Source organism: Botryllus schlosseri, chromosome 1 (genome assembly GCF_051294905.1).
Source record: "Botryllus schlosseri isolate E-star chromosome 1, Bs_hap1, whole genome shotgun sequence".
NCBI lineage: Eukaryota > Metazoa > Chordata > Ascidiacea > Stolidobranchia > Styelidae > Botryllus > Botryllus schlosseri.
In genome coordinates this window covers 41,410,145-41,422,784 of record NC_137236.1, presented here as the reverse complement: position 1 = coordinate 41,422,784, position 12,640 = coordinate 41,410,145, and the positions used below count along the sequence as shown (strand labels likewise).

The window sequence follows — 12,640 nt, the reverse complement described above, 5'->3', positions numbered from 1 at the left end:
TGAAAAAACTAAGGTCATTCGAAATCAGTGCCCTTCAGAACCTATAAAACCACTCTTACTTTGTCTGCCTAAAAATATGTGTTGACCAGTGTAATTAAACGAGGTAGATTACCAGCTTGAACAACTAAATAATTCCACTTGTGTAATTAAACTATCAGAGCGAAATACCGATTATCTATTTTTTATCTAAATACCTTCGATATCGATATGTCCAGATGCCGAATAGTAGTGTCCTTGCAAACTGACCCCATCTGGCGGTATACAGTGGACCCACTATATACTCAAGTAATGATATTATTGACCTAGTTCATTTATAAACTTTGAAAATTTTACGTGCTTGGCACTGCTAGTGGACCGCGCACTCGTTGGTCCATTGCATGTGCCCCTGTAGCCGAAAAGGTTGGCCATCCCTGGTATAGATAGATAACTAATCTAAGTTAGTTATCAATAGTAGGCCTCATCTAGAGTCTGTCAGCCGTCAGTAACATCGGATTCGGATGCAGCAACGAAGACATAGGTGCCGCCGTGCCGGCTTGTAACGTCATAATGAGTACTTGTCAATTGTCGATAACATCATAGTTGCACTAGAACGCACTTTACTTCCTGCCATTGTTGTTTACAGCATTAAAATTCAGGCCTGCTATTAAATTATGTGAAATCAGCAAATATGATTGTTGCATATATAATAGCATCTTATGAAATACGTCGAAGCCGGAGCTACTCCTGAAATACCGGGCTCCAGCTCCGGCTGAATTTTATGTAAAGCTCCGGCTCCGGCTCCAGCTCCAGTGAAAATGCACGGCTCCGGGGCTCCGGGGCTCCGGCTCCTTGCTCCGGCTCCGGCTTTAAAAGCCCTGGTTGTGACGTACTCATACGCCGTAGTTACTTACAAGCATTCAACTACGGTGATTTTGCGCAAGCACACAGAATAATATAATTTCACACATGACAAGAACATATTATGTGTATAATACGTAACGACGTTAGATATCGAGGTAATATGACGAAATGCTGCTGGTATAACAAAGCTGTATAGTAGGCTACATTCGCTATGTGTGACGAAATTACCGGCATTATACACTATCTATCATAACAATTGGAAATGGTTCCTGACATTTTTTGGAGTTTGGACTCACAGCGTTCATCATCTAGCAGGGATGGTGTGAACCTCTGAAAGGTTCGGGTTCGTGTGAACACGAACCTTTTTGAAAGGTTTTGTGTGATCGCGAACGTGAACCTCATGACGGCACGTGACGTCATGCTGCTAATTCCAACCCGAAATTTTAGTCAAGTGATAGCCTATATTAATGTACACGATACCTAGCGACGACTCGGGCCACATAATACCGCATGTTGAAGTGCATATATCGACGTTTTAAATGTCACCAAATATATCAACTGGATCAATCAAATGATATAATAATCCCATAACATAGGGTTACCATATTTTGGGAAGCTGAAAAGAGGACACATTTTCAGAATTTTCAGACTTGCAAAACCGATGGAGAATTCTCAGAAAATGGTAAATTTTTCTCACTTTGTGGTCGGTTGACTAATAAAAAAAAAGTCAACTTTCCACTCAGCTCCCGAAATACCCGCCGGGGCATCACTTCGATGCTGATTTACGGCATCTCAGTCGAATTCTGCTATAAATATGACCAAAATTCTCAAAAAAGAGGTCAAAATCTCAAAAAAGAGGACAAAAGGACGTCCTCCGAGGACACTTTCAAAAAAGTCAAAAATGAGGACAAATCCCCTTTAAAGAAGACGTATGTTAACCGTACATAACATCAATATCTTCCGTCGCTCTGCCAACAATTTCGACGAGAACTTGCAAGGAAATGTGTGCTTACAGCCAGCCTGGAAAATGTATTCGGCGTCTGAGTATTGGTACGTTGATATTGAACAGAATGTAAAACGGGTTTCTATATTTGCTACTGATATTGCTCCATTAACAAGTTATACAGCGGTAGTCAACACCCTAATCGCACGGATTTTGTTTCTATGATACAATAAACATGAAATCAAGACCGACCCCGTACGCCTGCTTGATTTTTATTTTTATATCAGACAACGCTATAAATTTCATTGATTGGTTAGATAAGCATTATTCGCTGACTACCTACATGAAGTGTATTTCGCTCTTGATGCTGTGTGATTGCGGGTCAAGCTTGCAGCAGAGAGTCACTAAATATTCACAAACGTTGAGCTGGATATTTCGAGCAAACTTTTGTAACAAAGCAAGTAAAATATTTGAAATTTTCAAGGTACATGCTCAGTTAGTGCTGAATTTTTCATGCTGCCAGCGCCATGCATAGAGAGGGCGCAGTATAAATTCAATAAATTTGAAGTCAAAATTGTAATATATGAAAAAAGATTCACATTGCAGAACATACCAAAGTTCGTTTGTGAACGTGAACCTCTAATTTTGTAAGGTTCACACACAGAACGCGAACATGAACCTCGCGTTCACACCATCCCTGGTGTGAAGCTCATGATGTCTCGTGACGTCATATTGTTAACTCCAATCATATATGTTAGTGAAGCAATAGCCTATATTAATGTACGTACACGATACCTAGCAACAACTGTGGCCACATAATACCACAATGCTGAACTACATATAGACGTTTTAAGCGTCGCCAAATGTATCAACTGGGGCAATAAAATGATATAATAATCCCACAAAATCAATATATTTTGCCAACAATTTCGACGAGGACCTGCAAGGGAACATCAGTTTACGCCTTAACGGTCCAGGCCAGACCGGATAATGTATTCGGCGCCTGAGTATTGCGGCGTTGATATTGAACAGGGTGTAAAACGGGTTTCTTTACTTGCTACAGATATTACCCCATTAAGAAGTTGTCAGAGGTGGTCAAAGTAGTCAAGACAGCTACTCAAGTAGAAATAGAAGTAGCGACGCAAAAATCTACTCAGGTAGCAGTAGAAGTAGTCCCGTAAAATTGACTGACTTTAAATATACTCAAGTAAGTAAGTAGTTGTAAAAACGATCGTAATTTGTTCGCATGGACTGTCCAAAGCTGCAAATTTAGCTACGCGAAAGGTGCAGAGCTTGATTCATATTGATGCATCCCAAGAGCTATAAATTTTCGACAGCATAATAAGCAATAAGCATTCGTACGCCTCATCTGATGAAAATGATAGCATTGATATGGGAATGCGATACTAATCCTCTATTTACTCCAACACCCCAATTTAGAAAATGTCATGGTATGGCTCCCTCCACCATATTTTAAGGCCCGAAGTTTAAGTTTAGTCGAACAGCATTACAGAGAAGTTGTGTCGGATACGGTGTTAACACTTCGCGCAATTAGTAAACCTAATAAAAATATAGCTGATCGTAAAAATGCCATATACACTCTAAATCCGCAAGGTCGTATTGAACACTTCATAACACTTTATTCTGCGTACAGACACACTTTTTGGGCATATAAACGCATTGGGCCATTATCGCCGCAACGCTTCTGCGTATTTCTCCGTTTATATGTAACACTTCGTCACTGCGGCTTACTTTCAAGAAAATTTATACTTAGTGAATTATCATGAATTTCGCATTCATAAACTATCGGTACATTTGAGGATCACATAAATTATTGTATATGTAAAATAATATTATTCAACTGACCAAACCATCAAGTTTGAGGGTAATATTTCAATAAAATATACATACATATTTGCCTGTGACGCAGAGGGGTCACCACCTTCGTTACGGTAGAGCGCGCTCGATTTCAATTTAGAATTTGAATTGGTGGTTCGTCTGGCTTCAGGCAGAGAGTAGGGTACACGAAAAGAAATGGATATAATGAAGCAGTTTCTGCTACCTGATGGCGTAAAGGATCATAACATCCATGTACTGTAAGGTATGGAAATGCGGTAAATGCCAATCCGCTGCGAAGTCATAATTAGGGATTCGTGACGTCATAGGTTAAAAAAACACAATAAAAAACATGATTTAAACAAGGGCATCAAACCATGATTATAACTCAAGACCGATATATTTTCATAATTTACATAAATTTGCCAGTACTTGGTACGGATGTCTGCCACATATATATTATGCCTAATTCGGAATGTGCGATATACCATATATCTCGTCTTCGGAAGCTATAGTGGCGTCCTAATCTATTTAAGAAGTCGTCTCTTTCTCGGCTACCTGTATATCTGAAAATCTGGTGAATATACCTATTTCCGGCCCTCGCCAATGTATTTACAGCGTAGCGTACAGTCCACTATACAGATGGCTGAATATTCCGCACAAATCCACTTACCGATCGCGCCCAGCAAAGGCAATGTTAGTACCGCCACGACGTAATGCTTGTACATCCACATCGGTACCTTATCTTCTGCCGCGAATCGACTTTCAATAAACTCGTAGCTGCTAATATATTCTTTTATAGCATAGAATTGCCGATCTGTTAGGGTTACGAGCTGAATTTTGAGCTTGACAACATCTGTAATATCTTACCTAATAACGGTTACCGTGAACACGTCATCAACTGCTGCATCAAGAGGAAATTAGCACATCTCAACGCAGAGCGTACCGAACGGACAATCAGAGACGTGTTTATCAAGTCTTTACCAATCTATACGATGAATTGTTCCTATTTCCACCCGCTTTGAAAAACATTTGGTTTCTGCAGACAGTGTTTTACGATACAGTGAAGACCAACGATATTTTGACGACAATTCAACTGCTCGCTGCAACACAACGGGACGATTTATCTGAGAATAATTCATCAAAGTAAAGTACTCCATGAATTGAATATAAGTGCCATTGCTATTGCGGCTGCGTGAGAAGAACTACACAACGTTTGTACGACCACATAAAACAGCACACCCCTAGACTTATTAGAACGCGCGCATTACGCTCGGATAAAATGTCGTCCTTGATTCATGCCCTGACACCTGAATCATAACACAGGCATCGGGCACGAATTCTGCCATTGGCTTGTAATCCTACCCTGCAGGGTTCGTCCATTAAGTACATAGAAATCTAACCAATAAATCCTATGATTTTCTTTTGTAAAGTCTGCTTGTAACTGCTGGTCTTGGCTAGACACGCTTCGTTAGGCCTAATTTGCTATAATCATATGTGTCCGCCTCGCCATGTGATCTGAGCAGAGGTGATCAAAGTAGTCAAGAAAGCTACTCAAGTAGAAGTAGAAGTAGCTACGAAAATCTACTCAAGTACGAGTAGGAGTACTTCGTTCTTAAGAAACCTAAAACTACTTGAAGTAGAAGTAGAATTGACTGACTTTAAATCTACTCAAGTAAGTAAGTAGTTATGAAAACGATCGCAATTCGTGCGCATGGACTGCCAAATGCTGCAAATGGAGCTATGCGGAAGGTGCAGAGAGCTTTATTCATATTGATGCATCCCAGGCCAGGAGGTGTCAATTTTCGACAGAATAAGCAGTCCTCCACATGATGGGATGTAAATGATAGTATTGATATCGAAATGCGGCACTAATACTTTGTTTACTCGAGCCCCCCGTCTTAGAGAATATCATGACATGGCATCCTCCCCCATATTATAAAGCCCCTAGTTCAGTGGAAGAGCAATACGGAGAAGTTGTGTCGGATACTGCTTTAACAATTTGCGCAATTAGTATACCTTAATTACAAATATGACAGATCGTAAAAATGCCATATAGCATATAGCTCTATTTTCGGTAAATATAGGGCATTTCTACACTTTCTTTCATACCTCCACATGTATATTCCCCCCCACAAAAAAACTGAAACTATAATTAGAGCTCAACGTATAGTACTCGTAATTGAAAGAGAAATACAAATACTGAAATATATTTCATGTCTTTCGTCCAGAAAGTTTCAACATGGGGTCTGCTAAAACAGGTTCAACATTAAAAAAGTCAAAGTTCGCATTTGCAGATTAGGACACGTCATGGGATGCTAGGTATAAAAGGTAATTGCTAGATTACGAAACGGTAGTTTCAAACGGTATGGGGCCATACTTACTGTGATGAAACATTTAGTATAGGCGACAATGCGGTGTGAATAGAACGACGCAACTCGGTGTCTTAATTATATTCAGCGATACTTTCGTTGAAACATATTTGTCACTCCATATCTACTGTGCGCGAAGCGCAACGAATATTCTGGGTATTATATAACTTTTATGAAAATTAAATTTAGGTACTACGTGAAAACGACCCCGAAATTCCTTAGGCTATCTTTCTTATTTAGGGAATTAAACTAATTCTACTTGACAAACTGAAAATAGCGAAAAGTAGGTAATTAGTTCACAGAATATCACGAAGTAGAAGTAGAAGTAGCTAAAAAAAGGATCTACTTGAGTAAGTACCAGAAGTAGCGGAAAACTACTTTGAGTACTTCGAACAAGTAGAAGTACTTCGTTACTGACCACCTCTGGATCTGAGTAAGCGGTGTCTTGCCAAAGACTAGGACGAGTGTGAGTCGTGCTACAAGTCGGCAGACCAGGAATCATAATAAAAAATAATGAAGAATATCGGCCTGATGTAAATGAGCATAGAGTTGTCATCGACACGAACCCTAAATTAACGACAGTCAAATAATTAGATTGGCATTAAAAAGCGTTTTTGTATATACTTTGTATTTATACAAGTCGTGGCATATCACATATGAATATTCCATACTTTTTTCCAGAAACGACCTGCTCCAGCAACTCCTTGTCATTAAAACGTGATTCATAGATCTCACGACAGCTCAGGTCTAGGTTTACTTTTACTTGTAGCTGAGATTTGACTGTCATTTCACTAAGTCTGTTTCCTCTCCTTGGTTCACTGCGCCGACACAAGATAGAACTCCACACACGCATTGTTGGCCGGAAGGGGAAAATGCTGCTAACTAGCTTGTATAGCAGCGGAAAACAGTCGTTTCCGGTAAGATCTTCATCCACTTGGTCTGCGGTTCATCCTTGCGGAACATATCCTCTTTCTATACTTGAACAGAGCGATAACAGCCGATACCTCACCGAACGGCTCATCAATTTGCTTCGCCAACCCCTTCACTTCCTCGTACTCGGTTGCTTGCCTTCTGTGATTTAGAAAACTTCCGTTCACGTTTTTTCACATTACCGAATTCTCACAGTGTGCAAATGAATATCATTGCGAACGATCATAATATTCCGGTCGGTTGATGATGGTGACCCCTGTCGTACACGTAGATGATTACGAACGAAGAAGCGCGTATTCAAACAGTTATTCGTCTCTTACGTCGAACAAAAAAGAGTCTCGAGTATGGCTTGCGTCGCGGCAATTATTTGTTCATCAGTCATCGGACTGGATTGCATTTTCCAATCAACATTTGTAAAGCTGATGAAGGTAATATAGTTTGGACAGTAATAGTTCAAAAGCAGACCGCAGAAAATTGGGAACTATTGGCCTACTGGAATTCCACAACTATACGCTTGTATATTTTGTATTGTCTAGTCCAGCGCCACATTGTTGTCAGCGCAGGCAAAAACGCATTCAGACGTGTTCGTTTTTGAGAGAGCGCTGTTGTTATACGTTGCGTCAGGTCCATTTTGTAGCGAAGAATGGTGGTGTTAAAGTAGGGTCACCATATTTTGGAATCGGGAAAGAAGGACACTTTTTCAAAATTTTCAAACTTACAATACCGGAGGAAAATCTTCAAAATATGATAATAGTTCTCACTTCATGGTCGGTTGACTAAAAAAAGGTCGACTTTCTCGCTCAGCACCCAAAATACAGTTTTATCCTTCACATTATCGGTTGGTTGACTAAAAAAAAATTCAACTTTTCGGCTCAGCTCCCGAAATACCCGCTGGACCGTTACTTCAGAGCTGATGTACTGTATCTCAGTCGAATTTCACCCTATATTCAACCTAAATTTTTAAAAAAAGAGGACGTGGTAACCCTATGTTGAAGGCATCGGATATTGATTGATATCTTGTATTCAATTTAGGTTTTCGAAATACATGGTGAAATGGCCGTATCCTATATATAAAAAGAAATAAGCTTCAACAGTCCAATTAACCTTGAATTAGGCTGCAGAAGGAAGATCGTAAATTTTGATGGTAATTCATTTTGCTTTCCGTAGGGTCGTCAAAAGTTCTGTAAAAGTCCACAATTCTAAAAAAAAGCGGCACGAAGACGAACCAGGCAAACTTTCCGATGCAACAGCTCGCTTATAGTGGCGTCGCTATCTATAGTCGTGGCCTGAATTCATAAGTGCAAGAAAGGGAGAGCATGTCTAGTAGCCAAACTGGTAAATAATAGTTGGTAATAAAAACTGGGTTTTGCGATGTGCATCAGATAATGACCCAACACGTAATATTTCGTTGTAATGCAAGACAACGATTCATAGGACGTAAGACTCCTAGGCCTATATGACTACTGTAATTACATATTTCTCTAGTTCTAACATTACATACTTCATTGAGTGGTCTGTAAGAGTAAACAGCACCCGATATTATAATCTAATGTGCTGTAAACAGATTTTCATTGCGATAATTGAAGAAAGTCTAAAGTGCAAAATGTGTCAACGTGCCAAATTCAAAATTTCGGGGCCAACCACCATGACAATGAGCCAAAATCCCGAAATTTGGATCCCATATGCGCCAATTGACAACACTGACCCATTGTGCTATATACCCATCATGTATGACTGAACGAATGACAACGTAATTCGACGTACCATAAGTCGTCGTACATCAGGGGTCGCCAAGTCAAAATGGGTCGCGTTCGCGGGCCACTTTTCAAAATTTGTAGAGGCCGCGGGCCGCATGACTTCAATATCGAGATTTAAATAGGCAATGCAGTTTAGCATCCACGTTTTGATACCTCTAGGTCAGTACGACGCTGTGCTCTCTAACCTGGGCGACGGGCATAGTTACCACAAAGAAATAATGTTTTATTGAAGAAATACAAATGCAACAAAACTATCACGATCAGCAATTTCATTCTGTTTTGAACTACGAGCTGCGCACGATACCTGACAACACTCTTCAACAGTTAAAACGGGGTGACTCCCCTTTTGCTTGTCACGGCCACCTTTCGATTACTTATGTAGCCTAAGGCCGCATTCCAGTGTGTAGTAGTACTGAACTAACTGGAGGCCAAATATCCACGTTAAACTGTCCATATCCATTGCCGGTAAACTCCGGACTTGTCTATTTACTCATATCGGCTAACTATGCGTTACGAAATCGCAAGTATCTATCTAGTCGCGCAATGGGCGAAAATATTTCCATGTTCATGAGTGAATTTTGTCATTAATATTATAGTATAGTATCACATAATACGATCAAATATTTTTCCTTTCTCAGCCCATGTGATCAGAATCACTGGTAGAGTTGATGCAGGGAGGTCTTCGAAAATATAGGGAAGTTAATAATTTTGTGCTGCATCTTTGGGTGAGCCAATTGGTACTAATTCACTATTGTAGCATGCTGCTATTTCTTGACCTCCCATCAGGATTGGCGGTATAGTGGAAATAGCTTGGATTCGCCCAAACGTAGGCCTATCAGAAACATATTTACTTCGTGATGTGGAGAACACGATTACAAAGTGGTATTTCTTTATGGCGCGCATCATTTCCCTCTGCTGTTCGCATCTCTATATTGTTGGGCTCAGATTACAAAGGACACTAGGGAGGACCGTGGACGAATAAAACTAGGGACAAATGTAACAATTGACCTCGCCGCTTGTAGGGTGGAGAGATCGCCTTGATATTCTGAGTGCGCATCCGCTAGCAGACTTGGACAACTAGATAATTCTAGTTGTCTAATTTCAGTAAATTAGAGTGAAATCCCAGTAATCGAATTCTAATCTAATTTGTAAAATGTTGCTATGCTCTAATTCTAATTCTAATCTAATTTCTGAATTGTTCTTATGCTCTAATTATAATTCTAATCTAATTTCTGAAGTGTTCCTATGCTCTAATTTTAATTCTAATCTAATTATTTGTTTTCCTTCAAATGCCTATTTGACCGCGGCATTTTGCAGCAAGTTAACAAGAATATTCCTCTCGCACATGGAATTCCAGTGCCAGGGCGCCATCGCATTACTTACACCGTACAGAAGTGGTATATATCGTGCGACGCATATTAGCCATGCTGGCATGGTAGCTTGTTAGTTTGTGCTACTGAACAATTGTGACGCTTATCGCCTAAGCACCGAATTTTTTGAAAGTTGACAAACTATATCGCTTCGAAGTATCAAAAGTCATTCACAAATATTTCCCAATAGTTTGCCTCCTGTGTTTGATGACTTTTTCATGTCTTCCAGAAATGTCCACTCCCACTACACGAGATACTCGTCTAAAGGAATTATCTACTTACCTCCACCCAATAGCAACCTAACTAAGAGATCTATCGACTACTCGGGACCTATCATCTGGAATGCATTACCACCACACATCCGTGAATTTCCTTATAATATATTCAAAAAAGTCCTACTTGATCACCTCTTGCCGTTACACTAACACTGTTGCCCTACCTCGCCCAGACGTTGCTTTATTGATCATTTGCTACCATCGTTTAATTTTTCTTCCATTTTATTTTTTTAACTACTGTAACCTTTTTTACAGCCAGACTGTTTAGAATCAAGTTTACCTGTTTGGTTCTGGTGTGATCAGACTAGATGACCTTCAAGGTATTATCGATCATTCCTATCTAATAGCGAATACTGTGCAAGCATATTTTCTGTACCACCATCACTGCCGTGTGTTATGTATTTTGGTTGAATGAAAATAAAGACTCTCTCTCTCTAATCATGTTATTTGCGCCATGATGATGAATGTTGTGATGTGCATTGATCATTATTCGCGTTCTTCCAAATTCACATATCAGATCGCTGGCTGCAAAATATGACCTCGCGGGCCGCGTGTTGATGACCCCTGGTATAGTGCAAGACGAGCAAAGCTTGGTATACAGACGTTAATCATTCTCATGGTGATGAGACTATACACTGTGATTTGATATCAACTGAACTTTTTTCTATATTTATTACTGATTCACAATTTCATTTAATTTCAAAATTTTTCCGAATTCAGTAATTCTAATTTTAATCTAAAATGGAAAAAGCTGTGAAGCCCTAATTTTAATTCTCATCTAATTTGGAAAAAGCTGTCTAGCTCTAATTCTAATTCTATTCTAATTTGGAGAAATTGTGAATCTCTAATTCCAATTCTAATCTTATTCGAAAAAGCTGAAAATTTTCTAGTTGACCAAGTCTGTCCGCTAGTTATGTCTCCTAACATACCTGAAGTGACGTTGAACTACGACGCGAATCCCCGGAATAATTCGAAAAAAACGAAATTTTTGACACTTGAGTCAATATTTTCTGGTCTGGAGTAATTGGTTCAGATGAATAATACCTCACTCATCATCATCACTACACCCATTCCGTACCAAAAATCTACATTTACATGCTATAGCTGTCTGTTGGTTAGTCTACGTCACACTTTCTATTTGGCCAAAGGCAATTTGACTGTCATTTTTGACCGGCTTGCCGAGCATTAAATTTGATAAAACGGGTAGGCTATCTATCGAAAGATACTGATTGCGAAAATATAAATTTTGTTCTGCTCGCGGTCCTGGAGTCCCCCAAAATCAGCCCCGAACGTTGCATTGTAACGGAGTTTGGTATTGTGATGCAACCACGCCATCTGAGCAGCTCAGGAGCAAGCGCGGACGAGAGCGAGAGTGTGAATACTCAATTGGTTGCGCTACAATGGCCGATTTGTGCTACTTCTCACCTGCTCCCAGACTGCATGGTTGCGTCACAATACCAAACTCCGTTACAATGCAACATTCAAGTCTGATTTTGGATTGTTCCTAGACCACGAGCAGAAATTTTTTATAGTTTTGCAATCAGTTTTCGGTGTATCAAATTTCGATTTGAAGTAGCCTAAATGAAGGTTTTTTTCTATTTATATTTGATGGCAGTTTTGGCGGGGGCGGTTAGTCCCCATATTAACATCAATATACGTGATACTAATTCGCGCGCAGCGCTAAGAAAAACCTCAAGTAGCATAAATCTGCTCAAAACTAATGTTGCGTGTTGTGTGGACATGTCCTTGAAATTCTGGACGTATGGCAACCCTAGTATAGGTACGCCACGAACCCATGTAGCATACATCGTTGCGAGTACGCCTATGGTTCAATTCGAAGTGTACCATTGTATGGGTACCCTGTCCCCGTGACCAGTGGTTTATCTTCATAAAATATCGGTTCACTGCCTGAATTATAACAAATCAACCTTATATACTATTTGATAAATAATTTGCGAGTCTTATTCTATATTGAAATACTCGACTTACAATGGAAGCTGTAAACTTGATAAATTTAATTGGAAATTCCAATAGATCACGACTCTCCATGCTATTTGCATATAAAGTTACCCACCTTCCAGAAAGGGGTATTAAATTATAATGTATGAAGCGTATTCCCAACTCTGATTCCTGATTCTCCAATGCTTAAAGTTCTATATGCATGATATCGGTACTTTTCACGACCAAAATTTCATAAAGATGGGCTTCTTATTATATTTTTGACCAGAGGCGGGCAACTTCTCCAGTCGGCCGGCCTGCTTTGTGAAAATGAAGTAGGCTACTTGGCGGGCCGGATTACTTAACCTAATCGATATTC

At 39.7% G+C, this 12,640-nt stretch overlaps 2 protein-coding genes across 2 annotated transcripts in view; one reads left to right on the top strand and one right to left on the bottom strand.

Annotated features, from left to right (window-relative positions):
- The window catches only part of LOC145449995 (placenta-specific gene 8 protein-like), a 152,732-nt gene that overhangs the window by 8,753 nt on the left and 131,339 nt on the right, over window positions 1–12,640 (top strand). The window lies entirely within an intron of this gene.
- Window positions 1–12,640, bottom strand: part of LOC145441779 (uncharacterized) — a 97,244-nt gene that overhangs the window by 5,250 nt on the left and 79,354 nt on the right. The window lies entirely within an intron of this gene.